General features: G+C 42.7%; 1 pseudogene; it reads left to right on the top strand.

The window, feature by feature from the left end:
• The first annotated feature begins 4,406 nt into the window (after positions 1-4,406).
• Positions 4,407-6,138, top strand: LOC121444184 (annotated as a pseudogene).
• Positions 6,139-13,600: the final 7,462 nt, after the last annotated feature.

The following is a 13,600-nucleotide window of genomic DNA, read 5'->3' on the forward strand; positions in this document are numbered from 1 at the left end:
ATGCTTGTGGCGTGCTCACACCTATGCTTGTGGCCTGCTCACACCCACGCTTGTGGCCTGCTCACACCCACGCTTGTGGCCTGCTCACACCCACGCTTGTGGCCTGCTCACACCCACGCTTGTGGCCTGCTCACACCTATGCTGTGGCCTGCTCACACCTATGCTGTGGCCTGCTCACACCCACGCTTGTAGCCTGCTCACACCCACGCTGTGGCGTGCTCACACCCACGCTTGTGGCCTGCTCACACCCACGCTTGTGTTCCCTCTGTGACCCTCTTCCGTCCCTCCTCCCGTCTCCCCTTCTGTTACATCAGAGTCTGAACCCAGAGCCCCACAAACATTAACCAAGCTTTCTATCACTGAGCCACATACCTTGTCTTTTTTGTATTTTTTTTTCTTTTGAGGCAGGTCACACTAAATTGCCTAAGTTGTCCTTTAACTCATCCAGTAACCTTGGATGTTTGAGCCTCTGCCTCAGCTTTGGAATACCAGGCTACAGACATTTTTTTTTTTTTTTGTTTTGTTTTTCGAGACAGGGTTTCTCTGCGGCTTTGGTTCCTGTCCTGGAACTAGCTCTGTAGACCAGGCTGGTCTCGAACTCACAGAGATCCGCCTGCCTCTGCCTCCCAAGTGCTGGGATTAAAGGTGTGCGCCACCAATGCCCGGCCTACAGACATTTTTTAATGTTTTTAATTTTAAGTAACTTACCAAATTTTGTTTCTATGAGGTTATGCTATGACTGGTTCAAGAACTCTGCCTGACTGGAGATTCCCAAAGATTTTTCTCCTATTTTATTTTTCCATAAAAGTCCTATAGCTTTGCATTTTGTTTTTCTTTTTATTTGTTGGTTTTTTTTTCTTAATTTGTGATGAGTTTTGAGTCAATGTTTGTATGAGGTTGTGGGAAGGGTCAAGACCATCATCCATTGCCTGCATACCTCTAGCTTCTTTAGCACCATTTGTTTAAGAGGCCATGCTATTTCTGTTGAATTACATCGATGCCTTGGTCAAAAAACAGCTGAGCAAAGGCAGGTGTGTGTGACCCAGCACTGCAGAGGCCGAGCCAGGAAGAGGGCAAGTTTGAGGCCAGCCTGGGCAACATAATAAGATTCTCTCAAAACAAAAGTAAGTTGGGTATCTTTGTGTGAGCGTGTTTTCTGGGCTCCTCACAGTGTTCTGTTGATGGAGGTGTCTGGTATCTGTTGTCCCTCTGTCAGGACAACATGCAGTTTGAGTTTCTATACAATGGCTTCACATCTGCAAAGTGTCTCAGTGATCTTTCCACCTTTCCTAATGTGTCATCTCTCCCAGCTCATTTATGGTGGCAACATTTAGAGTAATCTTGGAACCTATATCTAAAAAATTGTTTAGGCCGTGTGCATAGCAGGTATCTGCCTATAGTCCTAGCACTCTGGGAGACAGAAGCAGGAGCATCTGGAGTTCAAGGCCACTTAGTGAGTTGTAGGCTAGCCCGGGCTACGTGAGACCTTGCCTCAGAAAAGCAAAAGCCCATTTTATTTGCTGCTTTGGAATGCTTGTCTCTTCTCTCTTTAAATTTGCCAGTCTTATTGTCAATTTTCTTGGTATTTTCAAAGTAAGTAGTTTTTTTTTTAAGGCTGGGGCATGGTTCTGTGGTAGAATTGCTCAGTTTGCATTCCCAAGTCCCCGAGTTCAGTATCCAGCATGGAAAACTAGGTTTTTTTGTTGTTTTTGTTTCATTGACCCCCCCCCCCCCCAATTTTTCTGTTTTCACCTTAGTTACTTATTATTTATTTTTGTTTGCTTGAGACAAGGTCTTGTTATATAGAACAGGCAGACCTTGAACTTGACAGTTGTCTTGCCTTGGTCTCCCAAGTGCTAGGATTACAGGCATACATCACTACAATGATGTATCCCTATTTAAAATATGAATTTTTGGTGGGTTGTGGGAATGCATACCTGTAATTCCAGCACTTGGGAGCCAGAGGCAGGCAGATCTCTGTGAGTTAGAGACCAGCCTGGTCTACAGAATTAGTTCCAGGATAGCACAGAGAAACCCTGTCTCAAAAACCAAAAACCAAACAAATAAGTGATTTTTTTTTTTTTTTTTTTTGGTAGACAGCATGTAATTGAGTCATGCATTGTGAGTCTGGGGTTTGGTTTGTGAATCTGGGGTTTGGTTTGTGAGTCTGAGGTTTAGTTTGCTGTTGTTTGTTTTGAGACAGATATATGCAGACTGGCTTCAAAATCGCTTTGCAACAGAGAACGATCTTGAACTTCTGATCCCCTTGCCTCTGCTTCATGAATGCTAGAAGTACAGTCATAGACCACAGCATATTTTATGTGGAGCTGTGGATGGAACCCAGAGCTTACGATAAGCAAGCATTTTCCTGCAGGTGGAGACTGCTGGTTAGTCTCCTGGACACCCAGGCTCGAATAATAACACAGAAACCATATTAATTACAACACCGTTTGGCCAATAGCTTATGTATATTTCTAGCTAACTCTTACATCTTGAATTAACCCATTTCTAGTAATCTATGTATTGCCATGAGGCTTGTGATTTACTGGTAAGGTTCTCTGGTGTCTGTCTCCGTCAGCAGCTACATGGTGCTCAGCCTACTCCTCTCTATATCTCTGTATCTCGGTTCAGATTTTCCACCTGGATATACTCTGTTAATTCAGTGGCTGAAAGCAGCTTCTTTATTAACCAGTAGCAATAAAACATATTCACAGCATCCAGAGGGAATTCCCACATCACTACCCATTTTCTGTCTAATTAAAAGGAAGGTTTTAACTTTAACATAGCAAGATTACATACAACAAAACAGTTATCAAGCAGAATTACAGTTACAATATTTAGTCCATTTACATTTGGCAAATTAAGGAAAATACTCTATCATTTATCCTATCTTCATGAGTCTAAAGTTTTATTTCTAATTTATCCTTAATCATAATTAAGGAAAACTATAACTACTGTCTTCAACTCTTTAAAGACTCCAGAAAGATATAATATTAACTAAGTAAACAGGAAGTATATTGTAAGCAACGTCTGTCCAGGCAGCAAGATGTCTCTGTCAATTCTAGAGTTTTGGAAGTTTGAGACCTGGGTTTGAGACCCAACAGAATACAAGAATTTTGAAATTGCTATTTGAGGGGCTGGAGAGATGGCTCAGTGGTTAAGAATACTGACTGCTCTTCCTGAGGTCCTGGGTTCAATTCCCAGTATGTGCCTTGCAACCATCTGTAACTCCAGTTCTAAGGGATCTAGCATTCTCTTCTGACCTCCGCAGGAAATAGCATGCACATGGTGCCCATGCATACACACAGGAAAATCATACACATAAAAATAAATAAATCTAAAAAAAGTTCTTCAGCTGGGCATGGTGGTGCACACCTTTGATTTCAGCACTAGGGAGGCAGAGGGAGGCAGATCTCTGAGTTGGGGCCAGCCTGGACTACAGAGTGAGTTCCAGAACAACCAGGGCAACAGAGAGAAACCCTGTCTCAAAAAAGCCAAAAAAAATTTTAATTGATATTTGAGTTGCTGACATGAGTTTTATAAAAAGTTGTTAGATAAATTTTGATTTGGAATTAGGACAAAAATTTCACAATTCACGCAATGACATTCAGCATATGTGTGTGGTCTATATCTGTGAAATGTCTTCAGCATGGATGTATAAAATCACAGTGCCGATCGGCTCTGGAAGCCACTGAAATGCTCTGATCCCTTCATCGCTACATCTTCAGCAGAGATTTGTGTTTACGTAAAAATGAACAAGCAGTAGCCAGTTGTGGTTTACAGTGTGTGCACATGGGAAGCACAAGCCGGACAGTGGTGGCGCACACCTTTAATCCCAACATTCAGGAGACAGAGGCAGGTGGATCTCTGTGAGTTTGAGACCAGCCTGGTCTACAAGAGCTAGTTCCAGGACAGTCAGGGCTACACAGAGAAACCCTGCCTTGAAAAACCAAAAGCAAAGCAAACAAACAAGAGTTGAAGTCCAGCTACTTTAACCTTGTCTCAAAAACCAAAAAACAAGTAGACTAGGCTGGCCTCGAACTCACAGAGATCCTCCTGCCTCTGTTTCCCGAGTGCTGGGTTTAAAGGCGTGCGGCTATGAATGGGAGTTTCGTAAAGCCTTGCCCTATGCTACTTTCTTCAGAGCTATTTGTTGTTTCATGAAATTTTAGTATTTGTTTGTTTTTGAGATGGGGTTTTGCTGTGTAGCCCTGACTGGCCTGAACTGGCTGGTATTCTTCCTGGCTTTTCATCCTAGATACTGGAATTACAAGTGTACATCTTCATGCCCACTTAATGGTTTTTACTTCCTTGTTTAGATGAGGTCTTCTATAGCCCAGGCTGGCCTCAAATTTACTATGTTGGTATGGATGACCTTGAAGACCTCCTGGGTGCTAGGATCCCAAATGCGAACCACCACGCCAGGTTTGTGCTGTGCTGGGATCCAACAGAGATTCATTCCCAGCCCCACTTTAGTCTCGCCTGTTGCACAGCGCACTACCTCATACATGGTCCTCAGTCTGTTTCCACCTCTGTCCCTTTAGCCATGAGCACATTGTCTGCGTCAACTGGAGCTGAGTGGCCTCCATTTCCTGCTACCATTGTGACAAGTCATCTCAACCTTAAAGCAAAACAGATTTTTCACCTTTCAGTTCTGTAGGTCAGAAGCCTGACCCGTGACTCACAGGACTGCAATCAAAGTGAGCATCTGGATTCCTTCTGTCTGGATTCTCCGTGAGACTGTCCAGAAGCAAGGCTATCCGAGAGCTGTGACGGCAAGCACGGTGTTTGCCATCTAAGGACATAGTGAGCATCATCTGAGTCCAGAGTATCTCGGTCAGAGAGGACAAAGCACTCTATCTCTCATGATAAAAACACGTAGTAGTCTCCGTTCTTGTTACCATGGTTACTCTGTTCGTCCCATGGTAGCAGAGCCAGAGGTGGCTGAGAAAGGAGCTTGCTGATAACACCAGATCAGCGCATCTGGTACCCAGGTTATTAAATTCTTTGTCTCCCGTGGAGACCTCGCTTGGTGAACATTCATAATACAAGAGCATAATCTGATATTTTTGACCTCCTTTGAGACTTCAATCCATGCCCCCATTTCCCAGACCTTTGGGTCACCAATCCACCAGTCTTCCCAGTCCACAAACGTCTAGCAAAAACATTGATCGTTACCCAGGAATCAATATAGATCTTACCTCTTGCCACCTTTCTCTCCAAGCATAGGAACGTGAGGATGGGTGATGGATCAGGAACTGTACGCATCTCTGCTCTCTGGCTGTGAAGCTGACTCGAGGCTTTAGATCACATCTCTTTGTTCTGAGTACTTACGTCACTCTTGCTTGAAGTCCTGTGGGTGGAAGGGGCAAGCAGGAGCCATTTGTTGAAAGGAAGGGCCATGAGGCCTACTGGTTGCTGCACTGTGGTCTGGACTGGCTGCAACCCATACATCAAAGCTCTCTGTCTTTTTGGTTTCTTGACGACTGTGCACAGCAGGGTTTTCTTTGTCTTGTGCTTCTTTCTTAGAGGTAGCAAATGTTACAGGCCCTGGTGGAGTTCCAGTTCAAGGCAGTAAATACGCAGCACACTGTAACCTTTATAAGACGCTATCCACGTAGTAGGGGTCCTCCACGTAATTACCAGCAGAATTACCGGAATAGTGAGAGTGGGGAAAAGAACGAGGAATCGGAAAGCGCTCCTGAAGGCCAAGCCCAACAACACCAGCCCTATTGCAGACGAAGGTTCCCACCTTACTTTTTGCAGAGACCCTATGGGCGTCGACCACAGTATTCCAACCCTCCTGTGCAAGGAGAAGTGATGGAGGGTGCTGACAACCAGGGTGCAGGAGAGCAAGGTAGACCAGTGAGACAGAATGTGTATCGGGGTTACAGACCACAATTTCGCAGGGATCTTCCTCGCCAAAGATAGCCTAGAGAAGACAGCAATGAAGAGGACAAGGAAAATCACGGAGATGAGAGCCAAGTTCAGCAGCCACCTCTTCATTGACACAACTTCAGTTACCTATGCAGACGCCCAGAGAACCCTAAACCACAAGATGGCAAAGAGACAAAAGCAGCCGATCCACCACCTGAGAATTCGTCCACTCCCGAGGCTGAGCAGGTCCGGGCTGAGTAAATGCTGGCTTAACATCTCTACCCCCATCCGGTTTGGTCATCCAACAAGAAGAAACAAATACGAAATTCCAGCAATAAGAAATGAACAAAGATTGGAGCTGAAGGCCTTAAGTGCTTGCTTTTTGCCCGTTGACCAGGTACACTAGAAATCTCTGCATTATTTATACAGCATGGGTTTTTATTATTTTTATGTAAAGATGTCTCTTTTTGGTAATGACAAATGTGTTTTTTTTTCTTTTTTAAAAAAAGGTCTGTTTTTTCTCAATACACCTTTAATGGTTTTTAAATTGTTTCATATCTGGTCAAGTTAAGATTTTTTTAAGAACTTCATTTTTAATTTGTAATAAAAAGTTTACAACTTGATTTTTTCAAAAAAGTCAACAAACTGCAAGCACCTGTTAATAAAGGTCTTAAATTAAAAAAAAAGAAATAGAGAAACACACCTTTAATCCCAGCACTTGGAGGCAGAGTCAGGCGGATCTCTGTGAGTTTGAGGCCAGCCTAATCTACAGAATGAGTTCCAGGACAGCCAAAGCTATAAAGAGAAACCCTGTCTCAAAAAACCAAAAAATAAAAATAAAAGAAATAGAGTTTAAAAAAGCCATGTAAATATGGAAAATGCACAGAGAATCTGGATACTGTATGTTATTGTGTTGTCTTTGAATTGTTTGCCTGCTGAGGAAGGAGCAACAGCTGCTAAAAGACATTTGATTATAAATGCTGATGGATTAGTTCAATCTATATATTTTGAAAATGCCTTGACTTCAAAATTTAACTCAAAAGATATGTTACTTTGGAGAAAAGATTTTGATTTTGTTTCTACAGGAAATGAGAGACTATGGATTCATTCTTGGTTAAGAAAAATAAAGTTTGATCAAGGAAAACCCCCTGAAAAATCTCCAATGAGAATAGATGGCCCAGATGAACCTAACCTGGGCTCTCTGCAAGAGCAGTAAGTACTCTTGACAACTGACCCATCTCTTCACTCTCTACATCTGGCTTTTTCATGATTCTGGGGGTTTAAACTGAGGTCCTCTTACCAGCACAGCAAGACTTTTTACCCACTGAGCAATCTCTCCAACCCTATTAATTTTTTGTTTCTTCAATAGTGTCTTGTTATACAGTGCAGACTCTTAGAACACACTGTGTAGCCCCAAAGGCATCCCAGCCTCCTGAGTGCTGCTAATAGCCTTTAAGAGCCTCTGGGAGTCAGGCATGGCAGCCGATACTGATACTAGTAGCACTTGGAAGAGGGTTAGAAGCCAAAAGTCATCTGATCTACATAGTAAGTTCAGGATCAACCTGGTATGGACAAAACTTTATCATAAAGATAAATAAAATAAAATGAAAGTTTTTGGGACACCTTTGATCTGCCCCAGAATGTAGGTACATCTGGAACAGCAACTACAACTGAAGTTGGGGGCCCAGCCTATTTGGGCATACATTTGTAATCCCAGCACTCTGGAGGTGAAAGCTGGTGTCATAGCAAGTTTGAGATACTATCCTGCCTCAAAAATGAAACAATTAGCACAGCAAAGCCAACTTTGCAGTCTTTGTCTCCTTGGGTTTACACTAAGAGTTAGCAGGCTAGAGAGCTGACTTCATCAGGAGCACAGCAGGAAGGGCCATCCCTGTTCTCTTCCTGTCTGGGTTGGTGGCATCACTTACTTTTTTAGAGTAGAAGGTGAGTTTCAGGTAGGGCAGTTCTGTTGCTTTTTCCACAATAGTCTCCTTTCTATGGGTCAGAGGGACAAAATGGAACTTCTGAAGTCATCTATCTGTTTCAGTAAGCACCAGGAGAGATGGAAATGGCACAGGATATACTGATGGCTTCTATCTGATGTAGGATTAACCAACATTGCCTTTAGTAACAAATAACCCTTCTGTGATAGCCTCCCATTCTCACTGGGGTGGCCTTAGTTCTGGAAGAGTTAACTCAGACCCATCCCCCAGTGACGCACCTCCTCTAACAAGGCCACACCTCTTAATCCTTTCTAAACAATTCACCTACTGGAAACCAAACATTCAAATATGTGAGTCTCTGGGGGCCATCCTCATTCAAACCACCATATCTTCCTAATCACATGATAGCTAGCCTGAGGTACTTTGTAAAACGAAGAGGAGAATTACAATATATACCAGTGGCATCTTCCCGATAGAATTAGAGTTCCCTACCTAACTCCATTCCCCTTTTAAGGGGCTCCCCTCTGTATGCTGTGAGTACCATTGGTTAATAAAAGAACTGCTTTGGGCCTATAGCAGAGCTATAGGGGAACAGAGCTAGGCAGGAAAAACTAAACTGAATGCTGGGAAAAAGGAGGCTGAATCAGAGAGAAACCATGTAGCCCTGCCAGAGACAGACACCAGACTTTAGCTGGTAAGCCATGGTAAGCCACAGCCACGTGGCAATACACAGATTAATAGAAATGGGTTAAATTAATATGTAAGAGTTAGCCAATAAGAAGCTAGAGCTAATGGGTGAAGCAGTGATTTAATTAATACAGTTTCTGTGTGATTATTTTGGGGCTAAATGGCCGGGAACCAACAAGCAGCGTTCTTCCAACAGGCTCTGGGTTTGGGAATAAAAGACAGTACATCTTATCCAAAAGTGACTCAACAGGACTCCACCTCATTACACCTGGAATTACTTTGGTTTGATCAAAGTTTTGTTGTTGTGTTGCTATTGTGTTATTAGAGACAGGCTTTTATATAAGCCAGGCTGGTTGCAAAGTTGCTATGTAGTTAAGGCTGGCCTGGAGCTCCTGATCCTCCTTCCTGACTCTCATGGACTTATAGTACAGTCATACATCAGCATGCCCAGCTATGGCTAGTCTGTTCATGATCCTGAGGAGACGCATTTTAAAGCAACCACATTCACCTTGTCTCTAGTGGTCAGTTCTTGCTAGCTCTCTGCTATGATGCTGGGATCCCAACTTGCTATTAAAAACAAGGACACCCATTTCTATGGTATCACAGAGACATCATTTGCATCCCCAAGCACATAGAGAAGTATGTATGAGCATAGTAATTTTATTTGTTTAACATTTACTTACTGTTTGTGTGTGTGTACAAGCTTGTGTGAGCTCAGTATACTTGTCGGGGTCAGAGGTCAACTTGTGGGAGTTATTTCTCTCCTTCCCACCATGTGGGTACCAGGGTTCCAGCTCCAGTTGTCATCAGCTTTATGTGATGAGCCATCTGGATAGACCTATTTATTTTCTGAGCTGAGTCTTGCACAGGTCAGACTGGCCTCAAACACTCTACATAATGGAGACATCTCAACTCCCAATCCTCTACCTCCTCCTCCTGAGTGCAGGAGGTATGTGCCACCACTCCTATCAGCACAACACTTTAAAAAATATTTGTGTATTTGAGGCAGGGTCTCACTAGGTAACCCTGGTTGGGCTGGTACTTGCTATGTAGCTCAGAATAGCCTTGAACTCATAGAGATCCACCTGCCTCTAATTCCCGAGTGTTGGGATTAAAGGCATTTACCACCATACTTGGATTTTATTTTATTGATTTTTATTGAGCTCTACATTTTTCTCTGCTCCACTCCCTTCCTCTCCCCTCCCCTTCAACCCTCTCCCAAGGTCCTCATGCTCCCAATTTACTCAGGAGAGCTTGTCTTTATCTACTTCTTCATACTTAGATATTTTTAAGTTTTATATGGTGTGTGCGAGTGTGTGATCATGTATGTGTACATTTGAGTAAATCACCAGAGGAGATTCAAGGAGGACACCTGATCCCCCGGTTGTGGAGTTACAACTGAGCCACAGCTGTGGCCCAGGATTTGTTGTAAAGTGGAGGCCAGCCTGGGCTAGAAAGTAAGATCTTGTCTAAAAAATGAACAGCAAATGCTTCTATTGCTAGTGTATTTGTCAGTGTCTCAGTGAAGGTAACGTCCTCTAGGTCCCCTTGGGAGGAATGATTTAGGGTGTGTGGGGGGTGGACTGGAGAACCCTTAACCTTCTCTGATATTCTTCTCTCCCCTGGTTTTTGGATTCTACCCTCCACGTTCTATAATGACATTTCCACCATCTCTGCTTCACTATGGTAAGTCTACTGAGTCCATGTGTGGTGGTTTGAGTGTAATTGGCCCCCATAATCCCAAAGGGAGGTGTGGCCTCATTGGAGGAAGTGTGTCACTCTGGAGGCTGGCTTTCAGGTCACTTTTACTGAAGCTTCACTCAGTGTCACAGTTGTCCTGATGTCTTCTGAGCAAGATGTAGCAAACACCACGTCTGCCTTGCTTCCCTTCCTGATCATAACAGACTGAACCTCTGAAACTGTAAGCAAGCCACCCAATTAAATGTTTTCCTTAAAAGAGTTGCCATGGTCATGGCTATTGCTTGTGAAGAGACACCATGACTATGGAAACTCTTAAGACACGGTGATTTTGGGGACCGGACCCAAGTCAGGGACGTCTGTGGGAACAGGCCTGAGCCAGCCACCTCAGCAGGAGCAGGCCTGAGGCAGCAACCCCCACAGGAGCAAGCCTGAACCAGCGACCTCCACTGGAGCAGGACTGAGCCAGTGACTTCCACAGGATCAGGTACAAGGGAGTAACTGCCAAGGGAGCAGGCCCAAGCCAGAGACCTCTGCAGGACCAGGCGTGAGTCCAGGGAGCAGGCATGAACCAGAGACCTCTGAGGGCCAGGCGTGAGTCCAGGGAGCAGGCATGAACCAGAGACCTCTGCAGGACCAGGCGTGAGTCCAGGGAGCAGGCATGAACCAGAGACCTCTGTGGGACTGGGCCCAAGCCAGGGACAGCTGTGAGAACAGGCCAGAGCAGACCTAAAGCAGTGACCTCCACTGAAACAGGTACAAGGGAGCCACCAGTGAGGGAGCAGGCCTGAGCCAGAGACCTCTGCAGGACAGGGCAGTGACCTCCGGGGTGACTAGAACCACGACCCTTACTGCACTGAGAGGAGCAGACATCTGAGCCTTGGATCCACTGGCACCTGGAAGACTGATCACTAGAAACACAGTCCCAACTACACCAATCAGAGAAAAAGATGGGAAGACAAGGTAAGAACACACTCAACACCATAAAGATCAACATGACACCAATAAAAACTAGTGACCCTACAACAGCAAGACTTGAACATCCAAATATAGATGAAGCAGAAGAAAATGACCTAAAAAATAACTTCAGGAGAATGTTTGAGGCCCTTTAGGAGGAAATAAAAAATTCCCTCAAAGAAATGGAGGAAAAGACAACAAAAAATTGGAAGAAATCAATAAATCCCTTAAAGAAAACCAAGAAAAAGCAATCAAACAGATGAAAGAAACGATTCAAGACCTGAAAACCAAAATAGAGATAATAAAGAAAACACAAACCAAGGGAATTATAGAAATGGAAATTATGAGAAAATGGTCAGGAACCACAAATGCAAGCAAAAACAACAGAATACCAGAGATGGAAGAAAGAATCTCAAATGTAGAAGATACAATAAAGGAAATAGACTCACTGGCCAAAGAAAACATTAAATCCAGCAAAAGCTTAACACAATATATCCAGGAAATGTGGGACACCATGAAAAGACCCAACCTAAGAATAATAGGGGTGGAAAAAGGAGAAGTCCAACTCAAAAGCACAGAAAATATATTCAACAAAACAATAGAATAAAACTTTCCCAACCTAAAGAGAGATATGCCTATGAAGATACAAGAAACTTACAGAACACCAAATAAACTAGATAAAAAGTCCCCTTGTCACATAATAATCAAAATGCTAAACATACAGAATAAAGAAAGAATATTAAGAGCTACAAAGAAAAAAGGCCAAGTGACATATAAAGGCAGACCTATCAGAATTACAACTGACTTCTCAATGGAAACAAGGAAAGTCAGAAGGTCCTAGTCAAAAGTTATTCAGACATTAAGAGACCACGGATGCCAGCCCAGACTACTATACCCAGCAAGACTTTCAATCACCATAGTTGGGTAAAACAATATATACCATGACAGAACCAGATTTAACCAATACCTAGTCACAAACTGAGCCCAACAAGAAGTGCTGGAAGGAAAATTCCAACCCAAGGAAGTTGGCTATATCCACAAAAACTCAAACAATAGATGATCTCACAGCAGCAAATCCTCAAAAATGGAAAAAAAAAAACCACATACAATAACATCACCATCAACAAAAACTAAAATAACAAGAACTAGCAATCACTAGTCATTAATATCTCTTGCTATAAATGGACTCAACTCACCTATAAAAAGACACAGGCTAACAGATTGGATATGAAAACATAATTCATCCTTCTGCTGCATACAAGAAATACACCTCAACCTCAAAGACAGACATCACCTCAGAGTAAAGAGTTGGAACCAAATAGAAGACTTGGATATCAATCAACACATATACGAATACTTGATTTTTGACAAAGAAGCAAAAATATCAAATGGAAAAAAGAAAGCATATTCAACAAATGATACTGGCATAACTGAATATCAACATATAGATTTGATATTTATCACCATGCACAAAACTCAAGTCCAAATGGAACAAAGACTTCAACATAAAACTAACCACACTGAACCTCATAGAAGAGAAAGTGGAAAGTACACTTGGACACATTGGCATAGGAGACCACTTTCTAAATATAACCTCAGTAGCACAGATACTGAGAGAAACAATTAATAAATGTTTATTTATTAATAAATGTTTCCTGAAACTGAAAAGCTTCTGTAAAGCAAAGGACATGGTCAACAAGACAAAACGACAGCCTACAGAATGGGAAAAGATCTTCACTAACCCCACATCAGACAGAGGTCTGATCTCCAAAATATATAAAGAACTCAAGAAATTGATCATCAAAAGAACAAATAATCTGATTAAAAAATGTGGTACAGACCAAAACAGAGAACTCTCAACAGAGGAATCTAAAATGGCAGAAAGACACTTAAGGACATGTTCAACATCCTTAGTCATCAGAGAAATGCAAATCAAAACAAGTCTGAGATTCCATCTTATACCTATAAGAATGGCCAAAATCAAAAACACTGATGACAATTTATGCTGGAGATGATGTGGGGTAAAGGGAACACTCCTGAATTGCTTGTGAGAATGCAAGCTTGTACAGCCCCTTTGGATATCAGTATGGTGATTTCTCAGAAAATTAGGAAACAACCTTCCTCAAGATCCAGCAATACCACTTTTGGGTATATATCCAAAGGATGCTCAATTGTACCACAAGGACATGTGCTCAACTATGTTCATAGCAGCATTGTTTGTCATAGCCAGAACCAGGAAACAACCTAAATGCCCCTCTACCAAAGAATGGATAAGGAAAACGTGGTACATTTACACAATGGAGTACTACACAGCAGAAAAAAATAATGACAGCTTGAATTTTGCAGGCAAATGGATGGAGCTAGAAAACATCATTATTGAGCGAGGTAAACCAGACTCAGAAAGACAATTATCATATGTAATCACTCATAAGTGGCTT

Source organism: Microtus oregoni, unplaced genomic scaffold (assembly GCF_018167655.1).
Source record: "Microtus oregoni isolate MIOR12 unplaced genomic scaffold, Mior012 000118F_ref0000498, whole genome shotgun sequence".
Classification (NCBI taxonomy): Eukaryota; Metazoa; Chordata; class Mammalia; order Rodentia; family Cricetidae; genus Microtus; species Microtus oregoni.